The sequence below is a fragment of the Macaca fascicularis genome, chromosome X (assembly GCF_037993035.2).
Source record: "Macaca fascicularis isolate 582-1 chromosome X, T2T-MFA8v1.1".
Taxonomy (NCBI): domain Eukaryota; kingdom Metazoa; phylum Chordata; class Mammalia; order Primates; family Cercopithecidae; genus Macaca; species Macaca fascicularis.
In genome coordinates, this window is record NC_088395.1 from 156,173,589 (window position 1) to 156,197,826 (window position 24,238).

Below are 24,238 nucleotides of genomic sequence, written 5' to 3' on the forward strand. Positions count from 1 at the left end.
CGAGGCCAGACATGAAGTGTTGGATTAGTCTGATTATGGCAATATGTCCCACACTCAGAGATGGAACCAAGACAGCTGTGCCATCCATTGTTATTATCAGAGCTTAATGAGTGTCACAAGCACAGTGGGCTCTTCCTGTAGTGTATTCTGTCAACTCTGGTCAGAGAACAGAATTCCCCAATTTGGGGAGCTCATCCCTGAACTGGTAGGGTGATACAGCTTCCTTAAAATGGTCATGAGCTTTGTGTGCATAAATTCACATGTATATGTGTGCATTAAGCCATTCTAGGATCACCTGTCAATAGTACCATCTGAGGACTTTCGGCTTATTGATCGTTCACTAGCTACAACCTTTCATTCTGTGGATGTAACAGTGTATCATTACCTGGAGGTAGAAGGAGCAGGTAACAATTTTGTTGATAGTATAATTTTCATTGCTAAAAAAGCAGAGTGAGTGACTGTAGCTTTGATCATTACAAGGGCTCTACATAGGTGACATTCCAGCTAAGCAGCCATTGGGAGATAAATCTGAGGAGCTGCTCTGAGGGCAACAATGCTAAGGAGGGTGTCAGAGTCCTGGGGTTGAGTCCCAGTTATATCATTTGCTGCTCTTGTTACTGAAGATTCAAACACCACCCCCTGTCCTCACTACCAATCAGCTGCAGGGACCTTGGATAAGTCACTCAAACTCCCTGCAGCTCCTCTTCCCTCCTCATCTGGAAAACAATGAGGAATAGAATCATTTTTTGACCCGCCTGCCTCCCCAAACTGTCATGAAGACCACCTTGAAGGCTCTTTCTGGCCTGGAGGGTGCTCCACCAGAGCATCTTTTCACTGGTCACATTACACTAATGTGTTTGCTAAGCCATTTTGCTACTTTTTCTATTGGGTTGTTTGCCTTTTTTGTGTTGACCTGTAAGACCCTTTGTATATCCTGGGATATTAGTCTCCTAGTTTCTTTTACATGTTACAAAATCTTCTGCCAAACTGTGGGATGAACACCATTAATGAATGATTCATACCAGTATGAATACCATTAATATTTGTTTACAGTTCTTTTTAAATTCTGAGATGAAATTTGCATATAATGAAATGCAGAAATCAAATGCAGAAATACAGAAAGTATTCAATGTGACAAGTTTGGAAAAATACAACTCCTGCATAACCAAGCCTTTACTGAGAATTAGAATCTTACCATTGTCCTGGAAAATCCTCTCGTGTTCCTTCCCAGTCTATCTCGGCTCCCACTTCCACAGACAACCAAAGTTCCATTTGTTTTCTGTTATAGACTAGTCTGACCTGTTCTATAATTTTATATAAATGAAGTCATACAGTATATGCTATTTTGTAAGTGTTTTTTCCATGCAAAATGTTTTTGAAATTCACCCATGTTGCTGCATATATCAGTAGTTTGTTTTTTATTTCAGAGATGTCTTCCATTGTATGAATTTACCACAGTTAGTTTGTCCATTCTCTTATTGATGGACACCTGGGCTGTTAACAGATTTTGGCTTTTGTGAATAAAGATGCTATGAATTTGCTTTCATAAAACTTTTTGTGGACATTTGTTTTCATTTCTCCTTGGAAAATACCTAAAAATGGAATTGCCTGGTCATAGAGTTAGGTATATGTTTAAGTTTATAAGAAAATGCAAGCTACACCAGTTTTGGAAGTGGTTGCACCATATTATGTACCCACCAGTAATGTGTAAGGTTCCAGTTGCTTCATATCCTTGCCAATATTTGGTGTACTTATTCTTTTTAAATTTTAGCCATTCAGGTGGGTGTAATGATATCGCTCATTGTGGTTTTTTAAAAAAATTATTTTTCCATAAGTTATTGGAGGTACAGGTGGTATTTTTTTTTTTTTGAGATGGAGTTTCACTCTTGTTGCCCAGGCTGGAGTACAATGGCACAATCTCAGCTCACTGCAACTTCCGCCTCCTGGATTCAAGTGATTCTCCTGCCTCAGCTTCCCAAGTAGCTGGGATTACAGGTGCCCACCACCACACCTGGCTAATTTTTTTTTTCTTTTTGTATTTTTAGTAGAGATAGGGTTTCACCATGTTGGCCAGGCTGGTCTTGAACTCCTGACCTCAGGTGATCCGCCGACCTCAGCCTCCAAAGTTTTGGGATTACAGGCGTGAACCACCGCGCCCAGCCATGAGTAAGTTCTTTAGTGGAGATTTGTGAGAACCTGGTGTACCCATCACCCGAGCAGTATACACTGCACCATATTTGTTGTCTTTTATCCCTCACCCCCCTCCCACTCTTCCCCACAAGTCCACAAAGTCCATTGTATCATTCTTATGCTTTTCATCCTCATAGCTTAGCTCCCACATATCAGTGAGAACATAGAGTGTTTGGTTTTCCATTCCTGAGTTACTTCAGGTTTTGATTTGTATTCTTCTAATGACTAATGATAGTGGTGAGCATCTTTTCACATGCTTATTGGCCATTTGTATATCTTATTCCATAAAGTGTCCATTAAATATTTTGTCTCTTTTTATTGAGTTGTTTTTATTGTTGAGTTTTAGAAATTTTTTTGTAATATCCTAGATACCAGTCCTTTGTCAGATATATATTTTGCAAATACTTTCTCCCAGTCAGTGACTCCTCTCTACATTTTCTTAATGATGTCTTTTCAAAAATAGACTTTATTGCTTAGAACAGTTTTAGATTTATAGAAAAATGAAAAGATAGTACAGAGAGTTCCCATATACCTCCCACCCAGTGTCCCCTATAATTAACATTTACATTGGTATGGTACATTTGTGACAATTAATAAACCCAGATCAACACATTATTATTAACTAAAATCCATACTTCATTCATATTTCCTTAGTCTTTACCCAGTATCTTTTTTTCTATTTCAAGATCCCATCCAGGATACTATATTAATATAATTTATTTGCCATATCTCCTTAGGATTCTCTTTGCTGTGACATTTTCTCCAGCTTTTCTCTTTTTTTGATGACATTGATAGTTTTAAGGAGTACAGGTCAGCTATTTTGTAGGATGCTCCTCTTGGGATTTATCAAATGTTTTTCTTGTGATTAGTCTGAATTTATGAGTTTATGGAAGGAATAGCATGGAGATAGAGTGCCATCTTCATTACATCGTATCAACATGACTTATCACTGTTGATATTGACCTTGATCACCTGGCTGAAGTAGTTTGTCAGGTTTCCCCACAATAACCTTACTCTTTTTCCCCTCTTCCATACTATACTCATAGAAAGGAAGTTACTACGAGCAGCCCACACTTAAGGAATAGGAAATTAGGAAATTATGGTCTCCCTGAAGTTTTGTTTTGTTTTGTTTTGTTTTTGAGACAGGGTCTCACTCTGCCTTCTAGGCTGGCATGCAGTGGCACGATCATAGCTCACCATAACCTCGAACTCATGGGCTCAAGCGATCTTCCCATTTTAGCCTCCCAAGAAGCTAGGACTATGGGTGTGCACCACCACACCCAGCTAATTTTTTAAATTTTTGGTAGAGACAGGATCTCACTGCGTTGCCCAGACTGGTCTCAGACTCCCGGCCTCAAGCAATTCTCCCACCTCAGCCTCCCAAAGTGCTGGAATTATAAGCGTGAGCTACCACACCTGGCGTGACAAAGTCTTATTTATAAGTTTTAATTTTCTTTTATGGTTATTGTGTCCCTTCCGTTCCTAAGAAAGCTTTCTTACCCAAGTCATGAAAATATTCTCAGCCTATACCTATGTCAAACACAAAATTAAAGATGTTTCACAAAACTAAACATAAAAGTTAGAACCATGAAGCTTTTAGAAGAAAACATAAGAAGTAGGATTATGCTGGACTCATCAAACAAATTGGAAGAGTCACCTTGTCTATTTTCTGAAACTGTTTGGGTAAAATTGGTGTTATTTCTTCCTTAAATGTCTGATGGCAAACACCAGTGAATTCTTTAGCTCTGGAGTTTTCTTCCTAGGAAGGAATGTTTTTGATAATATATTCAATTTATTTAATTAGATACGAAATGCAGATTTTTCTGTTTCATCTTGTGTCCAATTCAGTAAGTTATTGTTAAGAAATGTGTTTATTTTATCCAAGTTGTCAAATTTGTTGCAATAAAGCTGTTTATAATATTTTATTATGTTTTTAATGTTGTAGGATCTTTAATGATCTCAGGCTTTTCTTGTTTTTGATGATCATCTTTTATTCCTGTTAGTGCTAATTTGCATTCTCTTTTTTCTTGATTAGTCGAGGAAGAGGAGCATCAATTTTTGCTGGCTTTGTTAATTTTCTCAGTTTTTTTTTTTCTGTTTCATTGACCTTTGCCCTTTTTATTATTTCTTAACTTCTACTTACTTTGGATTTACTTTCCCATGATTTTCTAGTTTCTTAGAGTGGAATCCAAGGTCATTAATTTTAGACCATTCTTCTTTTCTAATATAAACATTTATTTTTTATTTTTTATTATTATTATACTTTAAGTTCTAGGGTACATGTGCATAACGTGCAGGTTTGTTACATATGTATACTTGTGCCATGTTGGTGTGCTGCACCCATCAACTCGTCAGCACCCATCAACTCGTGATTTACATCAGGTATAACTCCCAATGCAATCCCTCCCCCTTCCCCCCTCCCCCCTCCCCATGATAGGCCCCGGTGTGTGATGTTCCCCTTCCCGAGTCCAAGTGATCTCATTGTTCAGTTCCCACCTATGAGTGAGAACATGCGGTGTTTGGTTTTCTGTTCTTGTGATAGTTTGCTAAGAATGATGGTTTCCAGCTGCATCCATGTCCCTACAAAGGACACAAACTCATCCTTTTTTATGGCTGCATAGTATTCCATGGTGTATATGTGCCACATTTTCTTAATCCAGTCTGTCACTGATGGACATTTGGGTTGATTCCAAGTCTTTGCTATTGTGAATAGTGCCGCAATAAACATACGTGTGCATGTGTTTTTATAGCAGCATGATTTATAATCCTTTGGGTATATACCCAGTAATGGGATGGCTGGGTCATATGGTACATCTAGTTCTAGATCCTTGAGGAATCGCCATACTGTTTTCCATAATGGTTGAACTAGTTTACAATCCCACCAACAGTGTAAAAGTGTTCCTATTTCTCCACATCCTCTCCAGCACCTGTTGTTTCCTGACTTTTTAATGATCACCATTCTAACTGGTGTGAGATGGTATCTCATTGTGGTTTTGATTTCCATTTCTCTGATGGCCAGTGATGATGAGCATTTTTTTCATGTGTCTGATGGCTGTATGAATGTCTTCTTTTGAGAAATGTCTGTTCATATCCTTTGCCCACTTTTTGATGGGGCTGTTTGTTTTTTTCTTGTAAATTTGTTTGAGTTCTTTGTAGATTCTGGATATTAGCCCTTTGTCACATGAGTAGATTGCAAAAATTTTCTCCCGTTCTGTAGGTTGCCTGTTCACTCTGATGGTAGTTTCTTTTGCTGTGCAGAAGCTCTTTAGTTTAATGAGATCCCATTTATCAATTTTGGCTTTTGCTGCCGTTGCTTTTGGTGTTTTAGACATGAAGTCTTTGCCCATGCCTATGTCCTGAATGGTACTACCTAGGTTTTCCTCTAGGGTTTTTATGGTATTAGGTCTAACATTTAAGTCTCTAATCCATCTTGAATTAATTTTCGTATAAGGAGTAAGGAAAGGATCCAGTTTCAGCTTTCTACTTATGGCTAGCCAATTTTCCCAGCACCATTTATTAAATAGGGAATCCTTTCCCCATTTCTTGTTTTTCTCAGGTTTGTCAAAGATCAGATGGCTGTAGATGTGTGGTATTATTTCTGAGGACTGTTCTGTTCCATTGGTCTATATCTCTGTTTTGGTACCAGTACCATGCTGTTTTGGTTACTGTAGCCTTGTAGTATAGTTTGAAGTCAGGTAGTGTGATGCCTCCAGCTTTGTTCTTTTGACTTAGGATTGTCTTGGAGATGCGGGCTCTTTTTTGGTTCCATATGAACTTTAAAGCAGTTTTTTCCAATTCTGTGAAGAAACTCATTGGTAGCTTGATGGGGATGGCATTGAATCTATAAATAACCTTGGGCAGTATGGCCATTTTCACGATATTGATTCTTCCTATCCATGAGCATGGTGTGTTCTTCCATTTGTTTGTGTCCTCTTTTATTTCACTGAGCAGTGGTTTGTAGTTCTCCTTGAAGAGGTCCTTTACATCCCTTGTAAGTTGGATTCCTAGGTATTTTATTCTCTTTGAAGCAATTGTGAATGGAAGTTCATTCATGATTTGGCTCTCTGTTTGTCTGTTACTGGTGTATAAGAATGCTTGTGATTTTTGCACATTAATTTTGTATCCTGAGACTTTGCTGAAGTTGCTTATCAACTTAAGGAGATTTTGGGCTGAGACAATGAGATTTTCTAAATATACAATCATGTCATCTGCAAAGAGGGACAATTTGACTTCTTCTTTTCCTAACTGAATACCCTTGATTTCTTTCTCTTGCCTGATTGCCCTAGCCAGAACTTCCAACACTATGTTGAATAGGAGTGGTGAGAGAGGGCATCCCTGTCTTGTGCCAGTTTTCAAAGGGAATTTTTCCAGTTTTTGCCCATTCAGTATAATATTGGCTGTGGGTTTGTCATAAATAGCTCTTATTATTTTGAGGTACGTTCCATCAATACCGAATTTATTGAGCGTTTTTAGCATGAAGGGCTGTTGAATTTTGTCAAAAGCCTTTTCTGCATCAATTGAGATAATCATGTGGTTCTTGTCTTTGGTTCTGTTTATATGCTGGATTATGTTTATTGATTTGCGAATGTTGAACCAGCCTTGCATCCCAGGGATGAAGCCCACTTGATCATGGTGGATAAGCTTTTTGATGTGCTGCCGAATCCGGTTTGCCAGTATTTTATTGAGGATTTTTACATCGATGTTCATCAGGGATATTGGTCTAAAATTCTCTTTTTTTGTTGTGTCTCTGCCAGGCTTTGGTATCAGGATGATGTTGGCCTCATAAAATGAGTTAGGGAGGATTCCTTCTTTTTCTATTGATTGGAATAGTTTCAGAAGGAATGATACCAGCTCCTCCTTGTACCTCTGGTAGAATTCAGCTGTGAATCCATCTGGTCCTGGACTTTTTTTGGTTGGTAGGCTATTAATTATTGCCTCAATTTCAGAGCCTGCTATTGGTCTATTCAGGGATTCAACTTCTTCCTGGTTTAGTCTTGGAAGAGTGTAAGTGTCCAGGAAATTATCCATTTCTTCTAGATTTTCCAGTTTATTTGCGTAGAGGTGTTTATAGTATTCTCTGATGGTAGTTGTATTTCTGTGGGGTCGGTGGTGATATCCCTTTTATCATTTTTAATTGCATCTATTTTATTATTCTCTCTTTTCTTCTTTATTAGTCTTGCTAGCGGTCTGTCAATTTGGTTGATCTTTTCAAAAAACCAACTCCTGGATTCATTGATTTTTTGGAGGGTTTTTTGTGTCTCTATCTCCTTCAGTTCTGCTCTGATCTTAGTTATTTCTAGCCTTCTGCTAGCTTTCGAATGTGTTTGCTCTTGCTTCTCTAGTTCTTTTAATTGTGATGTTAGAGTGTCAATTTTAGATCTTTCCTGCTTTCTCTTGTGGGCATTTAGTGCTATAAATTTCCCTCTACACACTGCTTTAAATGTGTCCCAGAGATTCTGGTATGTTGTATCTTTGTTCTCATTGGTTTCAAAGAACATCTTGATTTCTGCCTTCATTTTGTTATGTACTCAGTAGTCATTCAGGAGCAGGTTGTTCAGTTTCCATGTAGTTGAGCGGTTTTGATTGAGTTTCTTAGTCCTGAGTTCTAGTTTGATTGCACTGTGGTCTGAGAGACAGTTTGTTATAATTTCTGTTCTTGTACATTTGCTGAGGAGTGCTTTACTTCCAATTATGTGGTCAATTTTGGAATAAGTGTGATGTGGTGCTGAGAAGAATGTATATTCTGTTGATTTCGGGTGGAGAGTTCTATAGATGTCTATTAGGTCTGCTTGCTGCAGAGATGAGTTCAATTCCTGGATATCCTTGTTAACTTTCTGTCTCATTGATCTGTCTAATGTTGACAGTGGAGTGTTGAAGTCTCCCATTATTATTGTATGGGAGTCTAAGTCCCTTTGTAAGTCTCTAAGGACTTGCTTTATGAATCTGGGTGCTGCTGTATTGGGTGCATATATATTTAGGATAGTTAGCTCTTCCTGTTGAATTGATCCTTTTACCATTATGTAATGGCCTTCTTTGTCTCTTTTGATCTTTGATGGTTTAAAGTCTGTTTTATCAGAGACTAGTATTGCAACCCCTGCTTTTTTCTGTTCTCCATTTGCTTGGTAGATCTTCCTCCATCCCTTTATTTTGAGCCTATGTATGTCTCTGCATGTGAGATGGGTCTCCTGAATACAGCAGACTGATGGATCTTGACTCTTTATCCAGTTTGCCAGTTTGTGTCTTTTAATTGGAGCATTTAGTCCATTTACATTTAAGGTTAATATTGTTATGTGTGAACTTGATCCTGCCATTATGATATTAACTGGTTATTTTGCTCGTTAGTTGATGCAGTTTCTTCCTAGCCTCGATGGTCTTTACATTTTGGCATGTTTTTGCAATGGCTGGTACCGGTTGTTCCTTTCCATGTTTAGTGCTTCCTTCAGGGTCTCTTGTAAGGCAGGCCTAGTGGTGACAAAATCTCTAAGCGTTTGCTTATCGGTAAAGGATTTTATTTCTCCTTCACTTATGAAACTTAATTTGGCTGGATATGAAATTCTGGGTTTAAAATTTTTTTCTTTAAGAATGTTGAATATTGGCCCCCACTCTCTTCTGGCTTGTAGAGTTTCTGCCGAGAGATCTGCTGTTAGTCTGATGGGCTTCCCTTTGTGGGTAACCCGACCTTTCTCTCTGGCTGCCCTTAAGATTTTTTCCTTCATTTCAACTTTGGTGAATCTAGCAATTATGTGTCTTGGAGTTGCTCTTCTCGAGGAGTATCTTTGTTGCGTTCTCTGTATTTCCTGGATTTGAATGTTGGCCTGCCCTACTAGGTTGGGGAAGTTCTCCTGGATGATATCCTGAAGAGTGTTTTCCAACTTGGTTCCATTTTCCCCCTCACTTTCAAGCACCCCAATGAGACGTAGATTTGGTCTTTTTACATAATCCCATACTTCTTGCAGGCTTTGTTCATTTCTTTTTCTTCTTTTTTCTTTTGGTTTCTCTTCTCGCTTCATTTTGTTCATTTGATCCTCAATCGCTGATACTCTTTCTTCCAGTTGATCGAGTTGGTTACTGAAGCTTGTGCATTTGTCACGTATTTCTCATGTCATGGTTTTCATCTCTTTCATTTCGTTTATGACCTTCTCTGCATTAATTACTCTAGCCATCAATTCTTCTACTTTTTTTTCAAGATTTTTAGTTTCTTTGCGCTGGGTACGTAATTCCTCCTTTAGCTCTGAGAAGTTTGATGGACTGAAGCCTTCTTCTCTCATCTCGTCAAAGTCATTCTCCATCAAGCTTTGATCCGTTGCTGGCGATGAGCTGCGCTCCTTTGCCGGGGGAGATGCGCTCTTATTTTTTGAATTTCCAGCTTTTCTGCCCTGCTTTTTCCCCATCTTTGTGGTTTTATCTGCCTCTGGTCTTTGATGATGATGGTGACATACTGATGGGGTTTTGGTGTAGGTGTCCTTCCTGTTTGATAGTTTTCCTTCTAACAGTCAGGACCCTCATCTGTAGGTCTGTTGGAGATTGCTTGAGGTCCACTCCAGACCCTGTTTGCCTGGGTGTCAGCAGCAGAGGCTGCAGAAGATAGAATATTGCTGAACAGCGAGTGTACCTGTTTGATTCTTGCTTTGGAGGCTTCCTCTCAGGGGTGTACTCCACCCTGTGAGGTGTGGGGTGTCAGACTGCCCCTAGTGGGGGATGTCTCCCAGTTAGGCTACTCAGGGGTCAGGGACCCACTTGAGCAGGCAGTCTGTCCCTTCTCAGATCTCAACCTCTGTGTTGGGAGATCCACTGTACTCTTCAAAGCTGTCAGACAGAGTCGTTTGCATCTGCAGAGGTTTCTGCTGCTTTTGTTGTTTACTGTGTCCTGTCCCCAGAGGTGGAGTCTACAGAGACAGGCAGGTTTCCTTGAGCTGCTGTGAGCTCCACCCAGTTCGAGCTTCCCAGCGGCTTTGTTTACCTACTTAAGCCTCAGCAGTGGCGGGCGCCTCTCCCCCAGCCTCGCTGCTGCCTTGCTGCGAGATCGCAGACTGCTGTGCTAGCAATGAGGGAGGCTCCGTGGGCATGGGACCCTCCCGGCCAGGTGTGGGATATAATCTCCTGGTGTGCTCGTTTGCTTAAAGCGCAGTATTGGGGTGGGAGTTACCCGATTTTCCAGGTGTTGTGTGTCTCAGTTCCCCTGGCTAGGAAAAGGGATTCCCTTTCCCCTTGTGCTTCCCAGGTGAGGCGATGCCTCGCCCTGCTTCAGCTCTCGCTGGTCGGGCTGCAGCAGCTGACCAGCACCGATTGTCTGGCACTCCCTAGTGAGACGAACCCAGTACCTCAGTTGAAAATGCAGAAATCACCAGTCTTCTGTGTCGCTCGCGCTGGGAGTTGGAGACTGGAGCTGTTCCTATTTGGCCATCTTGCTCCGCCCCAAGTGTGCAGTATTTTCTAATATAAACATTTAAAGTTACAACTTTTTTCTCTAAGTGCTGCATCACTTGCTTCCCACAAATTTTAATATGTTGTGTTTTTATCATCATTTAGTTCAAAATATTTTCTAATTCTCTGTATGCTTTCTTCTTTGACCCATATGTTATTTAAAAGTATATTGTTTAATTTTCAAAGTTTCCATTTTTCTGGCTATCTTGTTATTGACTTCTTGTTAATTCCATTGTGGTCTGAGAACATATTCTACATTTTATTTCTGTCAAATTTACTTACACATGGTTTATGGCCTAGCGTAAACCTATCTTGGTGAAGGCACTATGTATACTTGGAAAAAAAAGTGTATTCTCTCGTTGGATATAGTGTTCTGTAAATATTAGTTAAGTCAAGTTGGTCGGTGATGTTATTTAGATCCTCTAAGTCTTTACTAATTTTTGTCTAGCTCCTTTATCTGTAGCTGAGAACAAGTTGTTAAAATCTCCAGCTATGTTTTCTCCTTTTAATTCTCCCAATTTTACTTTATTTTGAAGTTATGTTATTATACCACATATACATTTATGAATACTGTCTCTTCCTGATGAAGTAATTCTGTATTCATTCTGAAATGCTTCTCTTTACCTTTAGTAACATTCTTACTTGAAGTCTACTTTACCTGATTTAATATCAGATAGCCACAGAAGCCTTCTTGTACTACTGTTTACATACTATGTGCCCTTCTCCATCCATTTGTTTTTAGCCAATCTCTATTTTTATATTAAAATACATATCTCCTAGAAAGCACATGATAGTGTCTTGCTCTTTTTCTCCATTCTGACATTCTGCCTTTTAATTCAAATGTGGTCCATGTTTATTAACATGTAACATAATTATTGATATTTCAGATTTAAATCTTTATTCACTAGTTGTTTTCTGTTTTCCCCCTCTGTTTTTCCCATATTCCTCTTTTTCTGCCTTCTCTTGGATTATTTGAATGTACTGTAGATTTTTATTGTATTTATTTGATTTTAGCTGTACCTCTTTGCATCATTTTTAGTGTTGTTCTAGGGATTACAATGTATATTAATAACTTGCCACAATTTACTTAGAGATAATATTGTACCCCTTCATGTCAATTGTGGAAACCTTGCAACTATATTCCTCCCAATTTTATGCTTTATGTATTATGTTTATGTATTACAACTTACTGACATTTTACATTCCACCATATGATGCTACAATTTTCACTTTGAACAGTAATATGTATTTTACATAGATTAAGAAGAAAAGTAGTGTTTTTTATCTACCCATTTCCAGTGCTCTTCATTTCTTCCTGTAGATCCAAACTTCCATCTGGTATCACTTCCCTTCAGCCTGAAGAACTTTGTTCAACATTTTTTGTAATGCACATCTGATGGCTATTAATTCTCTGGGTTATCTTTTATGTAAAATGCCTTCATTTAACCTTTATTCTTGGTTTTTGCTAGATATATAATTCTTGACAGTTTTCTTTCAGTGCTTTAAAGATGTTGGTCCATGGTCTTTGGACCCTTATTGTATGTCATATGTCATAAGCAGTTATTTGAATTGTGGTTCCTCTGAATCTTACTTTCCTCTAGCTTCTTTAAGACATTATCTTTGTTTTTTAGTAGTTTGTCTGTGATGTGTCTAGCTGTGATTTACTTTGTATTCCTTTTACTTGGGACTCGCTGAATTTCTTTAAATCTGTGAGTTTATGTCTTTCATCAAATTGGGAGAATTTACTTCTGTCATTTTTTTCAAATACAATTTTTCTAGTTTATTTTCTCTCTTTTCCTTCTGTGACTCTAACTACATATGTTTTAGATATTTTTATAATGTTCTATAGGTTCCTGAGCCTCTGTTATTTTCTCTTCATTTTTTCTTCTTTGTTCTTCAGAATGGATAATTTCTATTGATCTTCATGTTTTCTGACTCTTCTGTCATTTCTATTTTGTTGTCAAGCCTATCCAGTGAATTTTTAATTCAGATATTATATGTTTCAGCTCTAGAATTTCCACTTGGTTCTTTATTATAATTTTTACATTTCTTTTCTGATATTTTCTGACTTTTCATTCATTATAAGCATATTTTTCTTTATGCCCTTCAGCATATCTATAATAGCTGCTTTAAAAATCCTTGTCTGCTAATTCCAACATTTGAATCATTTTAGGGCTACTTTTAGTTGATTGCCTTTTCTCTTGAGTTTTCCTCATGCTTTTCTGGTTCTTCGTATGTGTGGGGACCCTGGTTTTGCTCTTTTCGTTTGAAGAGTGTTGATTTTTGTTTTGTTATATTGATTTTGCTTATGTTTCGTTTTGTTTTGTTTGTGTTAGCCGGCAACTAGACTGGCTGGACTCAAATTGCAAGTTATTTCTCTTCTGCAATGGGTAACAGCTTAAATAACAATTCAGTTTTTTTAGTCTTAGGTCTTCTCCTTAGAGTCTGTCACACACATGCATGGTTTGGGGTCAGCAGAGAGTTGGATGTAGTTTATACGTAGGATTCGAAGCTCTTTCTTTCTGGCTTTCTCATTTTGGAGGACTTCCTCCTTACTTCTCAGTAGTTGTGTTTGCTATGAACTCTGTACTCTAGTTCTTCAATACAGAAAGACTACAGCTTTTCCATCACAGTTTAAGTTGCTCTGCATGGTACAGACTGGGTCCTGTCCTCAAGCTAAACACCAGAAAAGTAATGGGAAACTGACCCAGTGCCATTTTCTTCTTCTAAGTGTTGACCCCTCTCCACTATCTGTCTGCTTTTGATCTCTCCACACTGCCTTCAAGTAGTGTATTTATATTTTGTTTTGTTTTTCTCCAGAGTTCATAGTTTTAATCTGTAGTAGGATAGGGTCGATAGGAGCTTACTTGTCTATTGCTGGAAGTAGAATCTGTAGCTTGTTTTTTTCCCCTTCTTAATCATATTATATTATTAATAAAAATTTTTAATTTAAATGTAGTCAAGTCTATTTTTCATTTGTGATTCTTTTCTTAAAATCTTATGCAGGGAAGTGTTTCCTACCCCCAAATTATTCATACATTCTCTTATATAATCTTTCTTATAATTTGCCTTATACATTTAGTTTTCTTTAATCCTCTTGGAATTGATTTTTTTACTTGTTTTAAAATAACTTTTAAAAAGTATTTTAGAATAGGTTTAGATTTATGGAAAAGTTGTAAAGATAGTACAAGGAGTTATAATAAACCCTGTACCCAGTTTTACCTATTATTATCATCTTACATAAGTATGGCATATTTCTCACAATCAATAAACTAGTATTAATACATTGTTATTAACTAAAATCCATACTTAAATATTTCCTTTGTCACACATCAAGTCTCAATGTATGTGTACATCTGTCTCTGGACTTTACATTCTGTTTCCTTGTTCTATTTGTCTGTCTCTGAGACAATACTACACTGTCATAATTACTATAGCTTTATAATAAATCTTGATACATAGTAGAGCAAGTTTCCCCCATTTTTCTTCCTTCAAGGATACTTTAACTATTCTTGACTTTTTACATATATATTTTAGAAGCAGCTTGTTAAGTTGCACACATACACACACAACTCTCAGGATATGGCATTGAATTAATAAATCAGTGTGGAAACTACTGACATCTTTATAATAGTGACTCTTCCTATTCGTGAACATTGTAAATCTTTCCATTTGAATAGATCTCTTCATTAGATTTATTCTTAAGTATTTAATTTTTATGTCAATGTACATACTATCTTTCCCCAGTAATGTTTTAATTGATAACTGGCTGGATCAATGAATGAAAACTGTATACTAGGCCCTGTGAAGAATATTGAAGGCAAAGGAGAGGAATGAATTATTTTTGAGTGCCAAAAACCTGCCAGGTATTATTACTGATGCTTTGCTTTTTTCTCATCTAATAATTTCAACAACTGTGTCAGCATCCTATTATATTCTGCCATATACAGATAAGAAAACTGAGTCTCTTAGAGGGTTAAGGAACTTGTCTAAGGTAATGAAGCCAGGAAGTGGTAGAGCTGGTGTTGATATCTAGGTTTGCCTGATTGTAGTGTGCATGGTCTGTCCACTCTAACATCCTGTCTCCAGATAATTCCATCATACCCCCTACTATGGACCTGAACTATTTTTGTGTGGGAAAAGGGCAGGATATAAAGTGTGTATCCAGGCAATAAGGTTGAGGACTACAGCTGCAGTAATACAGACATTCTGAGGAAACAGTCACTTTGAGCTGAAGGGCTCTGCTTCCTGCAAGAGGAAACATTGTCACTAAATTTTTCAGACTAGAGAGAATTTGGACATGCAGTAGTGGAAGGTCACAGGTGCCTGTGATATTAAAAAAGACCATCTCCAGGGCAATGAATGCTGAGAATATCTGACTTGAGCCCCAGCATTCAGAAGCCACAAGAGGAAGTGAAGTGACAAACTTACACCTTTGTATATGAACTAATGAGGCAGGGTTGTGGACTCCCTTCTCATAGCTTTCCTGAGAGTCCATGGTACCTAAGGCTTTGGACCTACCTCTTTTCCTCTTGGATACTGAAAAAATGAAATGGAATGGGAGGTTGGCTCCCGCAAATTACAGTAACTTTGCTTATGGTGACTTTTTTGGGCACTGCCGGCAGCATCCAGCAAGAGAAAGCCAGGAGGAGCTGACAGAGCCCTCATCACTGCTTCCCTGACAGGAGGTAAGGGAAGCAAAAAAGAGCCTCTGAGGGACAGCTCACCTCTGCTCAGACCCACCACAGTTACAGCATCTGTCCAGCTTTCTATAGCACTTGAAGGTAATCAGATCCTACAGTTTGGTGTTCAAGGCCACAACACCTGGTCCCAGTCCATCTTGCCAGTCTCCTGTTTCCTCTTTCTCCATCACTCATGTAGTCTATGCATGGGCCACACTCAATCATTCTGCATTTCCCGTAGTTCCCTACTTGTGGGATATTGCTCATACTATTTATTTGGCCTGAGACCCTTCCCCACCTTCACCCTCATTCATGTGTTCAGCAAATTTGTATTGAGTACTACATGCCAGGTACTCTTCAGGTTCCATGGGGACTTCTGAGAATTTAGGACTCCTTTCTCTCAGGAGCAAGTATACTGCCTACTGAGGGGATAAGACATGTACACATAACTAGACTCCAAGGTGAAAGGGACAAACATACACATCCATCTGAGGAAAACTGCATCTTCCTACAAGTTTTCTCAGTACCTCTTTAGAATCAGGTGTGCTAGGTTTGCTCAAAATGGCAGCGCTGGAGGAAGAATTCACATTGTCTTTGGTAGTCCTGAGTGCGGGACCTGAAGGACTCCTAGGCATGAAGCAGAGTGACAAAATAGACCAGTTTCTAGTGACAGAAAGTGGCAGAATCGTGATCCTCTATAAGGTTTCTGAATAGAAACCCTTGGGGAGCTGGTCAGTGAAACAGGGTCAAATTATAACATGTCCAGTTGTGTGCAACCTTCAAACTGGAGAGTATATTGTTGTACACGATAATAAAGTTTTAAGAGTATGGAATAATGAAGATGTAAACAGGGATAAAGTATTTAAAGCTACATTGTCAGCTGAAGTATATAGGATACTTTCAGTGCAAGGGTCAGAACCCTTGGTGCTCTTCAAGGAAGGTGTTGTTTATGGTTTAGAGGCCTTGCTTGCAGACCCCCAGCAGAAAATTGAAACTGTTATCTCTCATGAAGTGATTAAATGGACAAAGTTTTTCATAGTATTCAGACTTCCTGTTTTAATGTTTATTACTGAAAAACATGGAAATTACATTGCTTAGGTGCAAATGTTTAACTCACATATCTTAACCAAATATACACTCTTACTTGGACAAGACAAAAACTCTTTTATAGAGAGTTTTACTGCATCAGTAGATCAAAAATTCATCTCTTTATGTCATTAAGCTCTGATGGTTGTATATATGAAACCTTGATACCAATACGTCCAACTGACCCAGAAAAAAAATCAGAGCTTAGTTAGATCACTGTTGCTCAAGGCTGTTGTGTCTGGTAATGCTCCAAATGGAGTTGCACTCACTGCCCTGGATCAGGATCACGTCACAGTCCTAGGAAGTCCACTAGCAGCTTCTAAGGAATGCCTCTCTGTATGGAACATAAAATTTCAAACACTACAGACTTCAAAAGAGTTACCACAAGGGACCAGTGGTCAACTCTGGTATTATGGGGAAAATTTGTTTATGCTACATGGAAAATCTCTAGCTGTGATTCCATACAACTGTGAAGTGTCATCATTAGCAGGTGCTCTTGGAAAACTCAAGCATAGTCAAGATCCAGGAACTCATGTTGTGCCCCATTTTTGTAAACTGGGAAACACCTCAAGGATGTGGACTTGGGTCCCAGAACTCAGAGCAGTTAAGAAGAATTTTAAGGAGATGAAAAATTGAAGTGAGTTTATAGCCAGAGGTATCACCATCCAAACAACTTTTGTCAACCATAATGAAAGATTCAGAAAAGCACATTGAAGTAGAAGTATGGAAATTTTTGGCTCTGAAGCAGACACCTGACTTTCATACTGTCATTGGGGACACAGTAACAGGACTTCTGGAAAGGTGTAAAGCAGAACGATCATTTTATCCCCGGAACTGTCTGATGCAGCTTATCCAAACGCATGTGCTTTCTTACAGTTTGTGCCCTGACTTAATGGAGATTGCCTTAAAAAAGAAAGATGTACAGGTGTTACAACTCTGTCTACAGCAGTTCCCTGACATTCCTGAATCGGTCACCTGTGCTTGCTTAAAAATTTTCTTGAGCATTGGTGATGACAGTCTTCAAGAAACAGATGTCAGTATGGAGTCAGTTTTTGACTATAGTAATTCTGTACATGATGAGAAAATGGAAGAGCAAACTGAAATTCTTCAAAATGGCTTCAATCCTGAAGAAGATAAATGCAATAACTGTGATCAAGAGTTAAATAAAAAGCCCCAGGACAAAACAAAGGAGACCACTTCATGCCCTGTGATACCAAAAGGAGCAGCTCTACTTAATGCAATTCTTCATTCAGCATATAGCGAAACATTTCTTCTGCCTCATTTGAAAAACATCCCAGCACAGCATACCACGCTGTTTCTCAAGTATTTGTATTTCCTTTATCTGAAGTGTAGCAAAAATGCTACTATGACTCTTCCTGGAATATACCCACCTACCTAGAACCAGATTATGGATTGGATATGTCTACTTCTGGATGCAAATTTTACTGTTATAGTAATGATGCCAGAAGCAAAGAGGCTACTGATAAATCTTTACAAGCTTGTAAAATCTCAGATATCTGTTTATTCCGAGCTCAACAAGATTGAAGTAAGTTTTCAGGAGCTACAGAAATTAAATCAAGAAAAGAATAATAGAGGATTATATTCAATTAAAGTGCTGGAGCTCTTCTGATATTACCAATTCTCCTTCATAGACATTTTATAAAGCTCTTTTATGTGAACTCTTGCTTCATCCAGGGAAGAATGGTGTTTTGTTTGCAACCATCTCGGTGTCAAGAGAAACATGTCAGTGAGTACCTGGACCATCACTTATTGATGCTCCGGGGTAGGACTGCAGGTTTCACATGAACCTATTCTAGGTTGTGGACATTGGTGTGCAGAGGTTCTGCAATTTTTAAAAAATATGTAACTGGGTTGATTTTAAGTAAAATTATTTGTGTATTGATAAAAGTCTAATTTCTTATATATTTTGAATTGTTTTTCTTTTAATAAAAAACGACCATTGAAGCAGTGAAAAAAAAAAATCCGGTGTGCTAACAGAAGACATTTAATTATGCCATCACATATGAATTTTCTGTCCTCCAAATTGACCCAACACCTCGTACATCTCTTAGGGCAGCATTCCTTTCCTGGAGGAGGTGCTTTGAGGGGAACTCTGGAGGAAGAATAAAGTTTAGATAGTGAGTTCCTTGGAGGCCAGAACTGAGTTCTCCGAGTTTCTGAGCCTTGGTCTATTGCTTCTACTTCCTCTACAGGTTCTCCCTGGACTATTTCTCTCATTCTTGTGCTTTAACTTTCATCAATATGCAGTTATCTCCCTGATCTTGGTCTCTTACCAAAACCTTCCCCGCATAAAGCCAAATGCTACTTGGATATCTACACTGGTCATTCCACAGCCACTGAAATGGAAGTCTTCAACCTACTTAACTCCATCCAAACAGCTTCTCCACTGCATGGCACTGGCATCTACCCAGTCACCCAGACCAGATTTCTCAGCATCACCCTTAACTCCTTCCACTCCCCCACCTAATCTGCCATCAGGTCCTGCCGGTTTACCTCCTAATTATTTCTGGAATGTATCTTTACCTCATCTACCCTCCTGCTACTGCACAAATTTAGGTCTTTATTATCTCTCACCTGGATTACTCTTCATTGTCTCCTCACTGTCATCCCTCTAGAGTCTCCTCCACACATCAGCTGAAGCGATTTACCTAAAATGCTAATTCAATTGCATTATCCCCACTGCTGAAACCTTCTAATGGCTTCCCAATCTGAAAAACAGATTAGAGACATCCCTTCTGAAAGTGCTACAGCTGAATTATTGTTACCCTGCCTCAGACCTCTTGGGTGAGCTCAGGCAAATCCCTTTCCTTCTCTGGGCTTCAATCTCCTTATCTAAAAAATAAGGGGATTGGAAGAGTTCTGTATTTCCCAAAATGCATTGTCTGGACTGCTGGCCATATGAAATGCTTTTTCCACAGGGGTGTAATAAGAAATGGATAAATTGAATGGAAAGTGCACCTATTTTAGATGTGGACAGTAGATTCCTAGCCATGGTAAGACAGCAGATTGTTCCCAGAAAGAGTACAACTCTTGATGGGCAGAGTGTGCTAACTACAGTAGTGATGGGTACTTCTGTGACCCATGTGGCTGTCTGTACTGCTGGACATGTCCATTCATGGCCATTGTCATTTGACAGTTCCTCTGGGAAAGTTTACCCAGGGACTCTGGGGTGTGACAAGAAGAGAGCTGCCCCACTCTTGTGCCTTTCGTTGCACGAAAACCATTGCTGGCACTTGTAAATGTTGACTCTTAGTAGCTCTGCTAGAAAATCAGCATTTTCTATCTCTGGACCATGTCCTGGACAAGGCAGAAGTCTTCGTGGCACTGGGCATGGAGCCTAGTCTGCTGTATTCCTCAGCTGGGTCTTGCATTAGCACTGATTGCTGGCAAGGCCATCAGCCTAAGGCTGTGTTTTTCTAATCAAGGAAGCCAGTTTAGCACTTGGGAAAGAATAGTCAGCTGAGCCACGTTACTTTCCCCTCCTGGTAGAAATAATGTAGGCAGAGACAGTGGAACTTTTGCGAATGGTTTTGCAGGCAGCCCCAAGTCACTGAGGTTCTGTACTCTCCAGCCACTTCAGGGCTGCTCACTGCAGTAAACCAATAGGCCTTCCTGTCCTGGGACTGGTGAGAGAGACCCAATCCTCATGACCTTTGGAGCCTTTCAGCACATTCTCCCTGGGGTGGGGGTGGGGGTGGGGGACAGAAAAGCATTTCCTGATCCCCCAGGCAAGAATACCAGGGTTCAACTGGAGGGAAGCTGGTATTAATATTATTGCATTATTCCTAATTGTAGAGAATGAAACCAAGACCATACACGCACACACACACTTGCTGAAGTCCACACAGCAAGAAGATGGCAAGATTGAAGTCCCAATCCAGGTCAGACTAGTTGCAACGCACTTGCTCATGACACCACATTGCATCTCTGTTAGTTGTTTGTTTGTCTGTCTTTACCAGAGTTTGTGGGCTCTTTGAGGGCAAGAGCCATATCTGATTTGTAGTAGGGCCTGCCACATAGTGGGTGTTGAGGGGAGCTGGTAGTCAGCATAAGGCTGCTTGCGTCAGAGCACTGTGGTTCACTTGTTAAGGGTGTGGGGGAAAGTTCTCTGCAATGTGGGCTTTGAGAAACAAACGCATCTGCTCCTTACTTGCCAAGCCTGGCATCCCCCAAAGATAATTACTGTGGACTCTCAGCTGTTGGAGCTGAGAGGCTATTCCACATCGGCTGAATGTGTTTCCCAAAACAGGTTTACATTGTTTTGAAACCATGGTGCAGAGCACCCAGAGAGCAAATAGAAGTTGATCCCCACACAACAGGCAGTAACTAAGACACCAAGAGTGAGTGGGACAGGTTTGGGTGGCTAAAGGGGAAAGCTGGCTAGTGCCGAGGGTATGCACATTTTAGAAAGGGACCCACACTTGTGGAAGGCAACCCAGTCAACTGAAGCAAGAGTCCTAGGACTGTTCCTGACCTTTAACTCAATAATTCTTCTTCCTGAGATTTTATTCCTCAGGAAGCAGTTCAACAGAATTGAGAAGATACATGCATGAAGATGTTTGTTATGAGATTGGCTGTAGTAATATAACACTGGGAACAAATGAATTGCCCAACAATAATGGGTGGCAAATTAAATTATGGCATATCCATTCCATGGCATATTATGAGAACATTTAATATGCTCATTCTGAAACCTGCAGCGGTCTGAGGAATACATGCAACAGGTTTTGAAAAGGAAGAGGCTCCATTGTATTTACACTGTGATCTTGCAACTTACAAAAACTCATAGTAAATGCGTAAATAAGAAGAGCTGTGTTCTGGTGATGGGATTTGGGTGATTTCCTTTATAAAATATCTTGATCATTAGTGTCATTGCTATATTGTTTTTGCATTTCTAGAAGGAACTGTTTGTGTCGGTACATGCACCTTTGTGTGGGCGGAATCAACACAGAATTTCTCCCCAAAGCTAAATCTATTTTAAATGGATTCTTACATCTACTTAATAATAAAAGTGTATATATGAGGAACACAGACAGGAAGAAAACAGGTGCTGGTGCCATTTGATGCATGATCAGCACCATGACATGTTACTAAAAAGAAGCCAGTGAGAGAGGGATTATCATGGTGGATGGGAGGCAGGACTAGATTGCAGCTCCAGACAGAGCAGCATGCGGTGGCTTGCAAATTTAAGATTCAGATTGACTGGAAGAACAAACCAGCAATCTCAAGAGGACCCACATACCCTCTGAAGGAAGCAGACTGCTCCTGCAGGACCCAGGAGACACCCCAAATACTGTGAGTGCCCCAACTACAAAAGTGGGAAAGGGAGACCCTCTTCTCCTGAACACACATACCCACTGGAGAAACTGAAGGTCTGTTTGTGGGAGAAGTTTCCTACCTTACCTGGAGCTGAGTCAATTTAGGGAGCCAAGCAAAATACAGGGGTAGAGGAAGCAGCAGAAAGGCCCTAGGGAGCTCGCTGGATTCCCCAGACAGCCCATTCCTACCTGGCATCACAGGGATCCACTGGGAGGGTGGCCAGAGGAGCATGGGGTAAAACTCCAGAGAGAAAGAAATCTCCAGCTGAACTTCATAACAATTTGAATGGGGCAAGAAGCCTCTTGGCCAGAAATCAGGGGAGGGCGCAAATCCAGTGTGCATACTCCACAGGCGGGAGAAGAATCAATCCCTTTTATTTTGCAGCTGGGAGGTGGGTAGCCTGGGGCATGTTTTCAAGCCTGTCTCACTCACCGCCTGGAAGCAGACTCAGGACTGTTGCGGGGTGCATGGTGGGAGTGAGACTGGCCCTTCAGTTTGTATGGGACCTTGGTGAGGCCTGTGGTTGCCAGCTTTCCTCCACTTCCCTGACAACCTGCATGACTCAGCAGAGGCAGCCATAATCCTCCTACGTACACAACTCCAGTGACATGGGAATCTCACCCCCATCCCCCACAGCAGCCACAGCAAGACCCGTCAAGGAGCGTCTGGGCTCAGATATGCCTAGCCCTGCCCCCACCTGATGGTCCTTCCCTACCCACCGTGGTAGCTGAAGACAAAGGGACATGTAATCTTGGGAGTTCTAGGGCCCCGCCCAGCACCATTTCCTCTCCATACTACGACAGCTGATGCTCTCTGGAAAGTGCCACCTCCCAGCAGGAGGCCAACCAGCACAAAAATAGAGCATTAAACTACCAAAGCTAAGAACTTTCATAGAACTCATTGCACCGACCCCCCCCCCCCCCCCCGCCGCCCACCACCTCCACTGGAACAGGTGCTGGTATCCATGGCTGATAGACCCATAGACAGTTCACATCACAGGACTCTGTGCAGACAATCCCCAGTACCAGCCTGGAGTCGGGTAGATTCACTGGGTGGCTAGACCCAGAAGAGAGACAACAATCACAGCAGTTTGGCTCACAGGAAGCCACACCCATAGGAAAGGGGGGAGAGTACTACAACAAGGGAATACCCCATGGGACAAAAAGAATCTGAACAACAGCCTTCAGCCCTAAACCTTCCCTTCTGACAGAGCCTACCCAAATGAGAAGGAACCAGAAAACCAACCCTGGTAATATGACAAAACAGGGCTCTTTAACACCCCCCAAAAATCCTGCTAGTTCACCAGCAATGAATTCAAATCAAGAAGAAATCCCTGATTTACCTGAAAAAGAATTCAGAAGGTTAGTTATTAAGGTAATCAGGGAGGCACCAGAGAAAGGTGAAGCAGAAAATCCAAAAAATGATACAAGAAGTGAAGGAAGAAATATTCGAGGAAATAGGTAGCTTAAAGAAAAAAAAACATAAAAAATTCAGGAAACTTTGGGCACACTTTTAGAAATGTGAAATGCTCTGGAAAGTCTCAGCAATAGAATTGAACAAGTAGAAGAAAGAAATTCAGAGCTCAAAGACAAGGTCTTCAAATTAACCCAATCCAACAAAGACTAAGAAAACAGAATGAGAAAATATGAACAAAGCCTCCAAGAAGTCTGGGATTATGTTAAACGACCAAACCTAAGAATAATTGATGTTCCTGAGGAAGAAGACAATTCTAAAAGCTTGATTTGGAGGAATAATTGAGGAAAACTTCCCCAGCCTTGCTAGAGACATAGACATACAAATACAAGAAGCACAAAGAACACCTGTGAAATTCACCACAAAAAGATAATCACCTAGGCACATTGTCATCAGTTTATCCAAAGTTAAGATGAAGGAAAGAATCTTAGGAACTGTGAGCCAGAAGTACCAGGTAACCTATGGAGGAAAACCTATCAAATTAGCAGCAGATTTCTCAGCAGAAACCTTGCAAGCTAGAACAGATTGGGGCCCTATCTTTAGCCTCCTCAAACAAAACATTTATCAGCCAAGAATTTTGTATCAAGTGACACTAAGCATCATATATGAAGGAAAGATACAGTCTTTTTCAGACAAACAAATGAGAGAATTCACCATTACCAAGCCACCACTATAAGAACTGCTAAAAAGGGCTCTAAATCTTGAAAGAAATCCTGGAAACACATCAAAATGAAACCTCTTTAAAGCATGAATCACACAAGACCTATAAAACAAAAATACAAGTTAAGCAAAAAAAAAAAAAAAAAAAAAAAAAAACCACACACACACACACACCAGCAACAAAGAGCACAATAAATGCAACAGTACCTCACATTTCAATACTAACATTGAATGTAAATACCCTGAATAGCCTGGATGCTCCACTTAAAAGATACAGAACTACAGAATGGATAAGAACTCACCAACCAACTATCTGCTGCCTTCAGGAGACTCACCTAACACATAAAGACTCACATAAACTTAAAGTAAAGAGGTGGAAAAAG

At 39.9% G+C, this 24,238-nt stretch overlaps 1 pseudogene; it reads left to right on the forward strand.

Moving 5' to 3' along the window:
• Positions 1 to 15,844: 15,844 nt before the first annotated feature.
• On the forward strand, positions 15,845 to 23,344 carry LOC107128526 (nucleolar protein 11 pseudogene; annotated as a pseudogene).
• The last annotated feature ends 894 nt before the right edge of the window (positions 23,345 to 24,238 follow it).